Source organism: Dipodomys ordii, unplaced genomic scaffold (assembly GCF_000151885.1).
Source record: "Dipodomys ordii isolate 6190 unplaced genomic scaffold, Dord_2.0 Scaffold11, whole genome shotgun sequence".
Taxonomy (NCBI): Eukaryota; Metazoa; Chordata; class Mammalia; order Rodentia; family Heteromyidae; genus Dipodomys; species Dipodomys ordii.
Window position 1 is genome coordinate 1,639,203 of NW_012267227.1, and position 6,000 is coordinate 1,645,202.

A 6,000-nucleotide genomic window follows, 5' to 3' on the forward strand; every position below is an offset into this window, starting at 1 on the left:
CCTCAGCACCACATAAGCAAAAAGAAAAAAAGCCAGAAGTGGCTCTGTGGCTCAAGTGGTAGAGCGCTAGCCTTGAGCTGAAGAGCTGAGGGACAGTGCTCAGGCCCAGAATTCAGGCCCCACAACCGAACCCCCCCCAAAAAAAAATCTAGGCTATGATAGCCCCCAAACAATTTTCATTTATCTTTGTAAAGGTACAATTACATGCCAAGGAAACACTGTAAACCTCCCTTTACAAAAATAAGCAGGGTATCTGTGTTGGTTCTTGTGGGATGACTGTGAGTGACTAAAGAAACATTGAAGTAGGCCAGTGACACTAGTTGGGAGCTTTGAAGTAAAAACACTTGGAAGACAACAAATTGTAAGGCCCGAAAGTCCAATCCTACCCTCAAATACAGTTTTTTCCAAGATAAATGCAGAAAAACCTACTTAGTATCCACACAGAGCTTTTCTGTCAAACAAGAACAAATCTCTGCCTAGCCCTTGTTCAAGTTAGGCCAGAAGCGGATGGGTGCCTTTTATTGACCTCCAAACCTAACACAATCAAGAGCTCTATACACAAGTACTTTAGAAGATTTTGGCCTTGTAATCACTATGTTCACTGAAGTCAGCTTATTTCTGTTTCTGGAGCCTCAGCTTCTGTTTTCTGAGAAGCTAAGAGGACTTCACGCGCTTGTTTCCTTTGCAGTCTCTCAGCATTTGTAATCATAGGATGCAGAGGGAAAAAACCAGAAAGACCTAGAAGCTTCTCCATAGGTTCAGAGAAGTGAGCCCCACAGCTGATCCAGTGCCCGATCCTGTCCAGGTTGAGGGCACTGAGCTTTTCTCCATGGCTGTTGGGCAGCGGGTCATCGGAGCCCAACTGCTCCATCAAAGGGCCGTCCCCGGGACATTTGTTATGAGCAGCAACAATGTGGTAAAAGGGCCAGTTGGTGCAAGGTGGTAGCAAGGTGGGTGGTCAGGTGGCCCCCGTAGTAGGTCTTGCAGAAAAGAGCGGTGAGGTGGACCATGGTGTGGTGAGGCGGGCAGGGCGGGCAATCAGGGTGCCCAGCACCCCACTGCTCCCCCAAGATGAGCGCCACCATCTCACAAGAACCCAGGTTCCAGAATCTGAGCTTCTTTTGCTCAAGGCTAGCACTCTACCACTTAAGCCACAGCTCCACTTCTGGCTTTTTTTTTTTTTTTCTGAGGAATTGAACCAAGGCTTTATGCATACTAGGCAAGCACTCTACCACTGAACCACCTTCCCAGCCTCTTGGTTGGCTTTTCTGCTCAAGGCTGGAGCTTCACCATTTGTTCCACAGCTCTGCTTGTGGCTTTGTGCTGGTTCATGAGAGAGAAAAGTCTCTCAGATTTGTGTGTTTGGGCTGGCTTGGAACTCTGAGCCTCAGATCTCGGCCTTCTGAGTAGCTAGGATACCACACGTGAGTCATCAGTACCTGGCCACAAAAGGCCTTTTATTTGGGTACTTACTATTGCTTGGTTCTGCCTGACTGCAGGATGCTGGGCAGAGGCCCTGCCCTGTTTTTCAGGGGGTCTCAGAGTCTGGTGCTATGGCTCTGTGGTTAGCCCAGGCGATTGGGTTATACAGCAAGAGATCCTGGAAAAGATGCCATTGGGTTGGCTACAGAAGGATGATGGGTGAATTTTGGATCTGAGAAGGGAGAAAGGACCACCCAGTCAGAGAAAGCTGCTGGAGGAGACAATGTGGGAAAAATTGGCCCTGGGATCTGGGATTAAGGGTGTGGAGAGTCAGGTGCAAGCTGAGGCACAGCCAGCAGGGGGCGCAAGCACTGCCAGTCCACAGATTTCAATTGTCTTTTTTGGGGGGCGGCGGTGGCTGGTCGTGAGGCTTGAACTCTGGGCCTGGGCACTGTCCCTCAGCTCTTCAGCTCAAGGCAAGCGCTGTACCCTTAAGCCACAGTACCACTTCCAGTTTTCTGGTGGTTTATTGGAGATAAGAGTCTCACAGACTTTCCTGCCCAGGCTGGCTTTGAACTGTGATCCCCAGATCTCAGCCTCTAGTGTAGCTAGGATTACAGGCATGAGCCACCAGCTCCCGGATTTAAACTTTTTTTCTTTTCTTTGAGACTGGGACTTGTTATCTGACACTTTTCCTTCATTGGCTGGCATTCTACCACCTGAGCCACGCCTCCAGTCCCTGAGTTTTTTTGACCAAGACAATTTATGTTCATCATTCTTACTTTAGAGGTGAGGAAACAGGCTCATCTTTGCTGCTGAGCAACTCACCTTTGGCCATGGCTTTAGAAGCCTCAGAGCTAGAACTCAAGCCTGGGGCTTACAGTTCTAAACTCAATGCTGTTAACTAGACACCAGGCCCCGAAGAAGGGAAGGGGCCAGTTCCCAGTCCAGACTGTCCCTGTTTAGAGCTTTAAAAAAACATTGGGCTGGTGTAGCTCAGTGGCAAAGTGCTGGCTCAGCAACATCCTAGGTTCAAACCCCAGTACCAAAAAAGAAGAGACAAAAAAAAAGTCAGCCAGGCACTGATGGCTCCCACCTGTCATCCTAGCTACTCAGGAGGCTGAGATCTGAAGATCGTGGTACAAAGCCAGCCTGGGCAGGAAAGTCTGTGAGACTCTTATCTCCAGTTAACCACCAGAAAACCGGAAGTGGTGCTGTGGCTCAAAGTGGTAGAGTTGGCTGAAGAGCTCAGGGATAGCGACCAGGCCCTGAGTTCAAGCCCACAATTGACCGAACAAACAACAGTCAACTCTTGCCAGCCTGGACAGACAAATCTGTGAGGCTCTTATCGCCAACTAACTAGCAAAAACAGCAGAATTGAAGGTGTGACTTAAGTAGTAGGGTACCAGCCATGAGACCAAAAAAAAAAAAAAAACCAATCAAAGTGTGGGGTCCTGAGTTGAAGATCTGAAGTGTGACTTTGGTGTCCCCAGCCTGCTGTGCTAGCCAGGTCTCTCCCTTCCCCCTCCCTTTTCTCCAAGGCTGGAGGCATGGTTGTTAATTAGCATATCCAGGAAGTAGATGGGCCAGAATTCCCTGTGTGAGGTTCACAGAGATTAGGCCTGGTGCCTGGGAAGCAGGTACCCGGATGTAGGTCAGTTTAGGCCTGTGTAAGCCCAGCCTTGGCTCTGAGGAGAATTAGGGCAGAGAGGGGTGCACCAGTGAAGATTACTACCTAGAGGCTGCGCCTAGATGTGTGGCAGGGTCCATTTTCATTCCCATATTACAGATCTTAGAAATGGAGGCTTGCAGATTCTTAGGGTTTTGTTTATGGTCACTTAAGTCTATAAGATCTGGGACTTGATGCCAGGTCTTTAAGTGTGTTGGGTTCCCTTCTGTAGAGTTAAAAGAGGACACCTAGCCGAGTGCCGGTGTTCATGACTGCAAACCTAGCTACTCAGGAGACTGAGATCTGAGGATCACAGTTAGAAGCCAACAGGGCAAGAAAGTCTGTGAGACTTATCTCCAATAAACTACCAAAAAAAAAGCCGAAATTGGAGCTGTGGCTCAAGTGGTAGAGCGCTAGCTTTGGGCTAAGAAGCTCATAGATAGCACCCTGGCCCTGAGTTCAAGCCCCAGGACTGGCACCAAACAAATCAAAATGGGGGGCAACCCATGGGATCAACCTTCCTCCATCCCAGGCCTCCTGCGCCCCCCTCAGCTCAAGTCTGGCCAAGATCCAACCCTGCCTGAGTGTCCATGAGCCAGGCTAAGCTTCAATATGGAGACCAGGCTCCGGCCCAAGAGGCCTCTGGAGACCAGCCTCCCCTGACCCCTCCTAGTGGTAACAGGGAGGAGGAGAAGAGGGAGGAGGAGGAGGAGGGAAAGAGCGCCCAAGCGTGCACGTAGGCGTATGTGCCCCCTTTCTTGGGCACCAGCCCAGGTCTTCGCATCTACTTGGCTGGAAGACAGAGTTCCATTTGGCCCCAGTACAAACTCCCCAGTCACCAAACTGCCATCTTCATTTACTTAACGGTCTTTCTGGGCAGACCTGGCTGGGAGTCATTGTCATTTTCCAGTGAGGAGGGGGTTTCGCCCCAGGCCAGGCTTTGATCTTCCAGCAGCAGAAAAATCACCTCTTGCAGACAGTTTTCCCAAAAGGCTGTTAGCAGGGGATTGGGGAGGAGCATGTAAGGGGGTGGCTGTAACCATAGCCAACCAGCCCAGGCCCTAGCCCCAGTTTCACCCAGCCCAGTGCCTGTCTACCTCCAAACAAAGCTTCCAAATCCCCTTTGGCCTTTGCTTGGCCGGGAGGGGCTGACGCCCAGATTCTTCCTCTTTCTTCCCCTATCGTGCACCCTGCCCAGCCTGGGTACTGCTCAGCAGCCACCAGCTAAGCACTTCATAAAATCCCTTCTTCACATTTGATTTTGTACAAAGGCCAAGCCAGATTCACAGCGTTCAAACTGCAGCGTGATACTTACCCAGTGACCGCAGGCCATTGGCTTCGCCCCTCTCCAACTTCTGCAAAAGGGACCGGCGGCCCCAGCTTCCGCCCTTCTTGAAAGGAGTCCACAACATGATGTCTGCAAGGGCCTGACACAGTGTCCAGCCGTCATGGGCAGCTGTCATGACCACTTCCTCCAGGCAGGTGTTGTAGGTGAGGTTCATGACCAGGGCAGGTAAGACCCATGGAGGAGCTGAGGCTGCCCTGTGGCTTTGAGGAAATCACTTTGCTTTCAGTCCTTCTTGTAGGCCTAGCGGTTACTATAGCAATAAGTGGGCACAGGTGTCTTGCGATCAGACACTGCTGAGTCCATTGTAGGCCCAGATTTTTCGAGTTCCCCTCGTCTCCCCTCCCTTCCTCTCCCCCTCCTCTCCTCCCACCCCCTCCTCTTCTCAGCCAGTACTGGGGCTTGAACTCAAGGCCTGCACACTGTCACTTAGCTTTTTTTTTTTCCATGCTGCCATTCCCAAACACACACACACACACACACACACACACATGCAAGACATCCAGACTGGACTCCATCCCTCATCCCTGCACCCCAGGCCCCAGGGCTGGCTGCTAGCCCAACCTCAGGCCTTTCTTTCTCTGTAGGCCTCGCCCCCAGCTGGTTTTAATCCTTTGTGATTGGCACTCGCTGTCTGCCAGGGCTGGGGAAGGACATTTGGTGTGAGCCACTGGCCCTTCCATTGCTATTATCTGCCCGGGGACGCGGGGTCTGTAATCCAGCCCATTGATTCCAACCGCTTTTCTTCTTCTGCACACTCTCCTGGGTGTGCTGACCCCACGTGGATTTGCCCACAGCCAGCAGAGACAGAGGGGCCTTTTTACAAGTGGGCTGTGAGTGTTTGAGAGGCTTGTCCCTTCCAAAAGGCCAGAGAGAAGGGATTCATAAAGTGCTTCAGAAACCCAAACAAATACCTTGTGTTCCCCCAGCGTGGGGTTCTGGCTGGCTTCCTCGCACCTGACCACCCATTAATCTGCCTTTTAACTGGGTCTGCTTGTGGCTGAGGCACAAGGTTCCTGTCTCCAGGCCCAGCTGGGCTTCCTAACAAACTGGGTCAACCCTGCAGGGCCAGCTTTAGCAGCGAGCAGATAAGAGTCCTGCTTTCTCCAGCCTGCCTCCAACCCCAGGCTCCTGACCTTGTCGGGCAGTTTAAGTTGCAACCTGGGATTGAGAATAAAGTAACTACTGCTGCTGGCTAGCCAGAAGGTGGACAAAAAGACAGGATCTCTGTCCTGGCTTTTCTTTTAGTCCAGAAGATCTAGGAGGGGGGGGAGGATCAGACAAAAATCCTTGTAGGGTTTTGAAGTGGGGATTGAACTCAGGGCCCCCTTGCTTGGTAGGGCAAGTACTCTACTACCTCATTCAAATACCCAGTGCCCAAACAGAAATTTTCTCTTTCCCTCCCCTTCCCTCCATCTCTCCCTCCCTCCCTCCCTCCTTCCCTCCCTCCCTCCCTTCCTTCCTTCCTTCCTTTCTTCCTTCCTTTCTTCCTTCCTTTTTTCCTTCCTTCCTTCCTTCCTTCCTTCCTTCCTTTTTTTTCTGGTCCTGGGGCTTGAACTCAGGG

The 6,000-nt window shown here is 51.3% G+C and overlaps 1 protein-coding gene and 1 pseudogene across 1 annotated transcript in view; one reads left to right on the top strand and one right to left on the bottom strand.

Annotated features, from left to right (window-relative positions):
- Positions 1-6,000, top strand: part of Megf11 (multiple EGF-like-domains 11) — a 190,604-nt gene that overhangs the window by 85,370 nt on the left and 99,234 nt on the right. The gene's annotated exons all lie outside the window — the stretch shown is intronic.
- Positions 608-1,010, bottom strand: LOC105980906 (annotated as a pseudogene).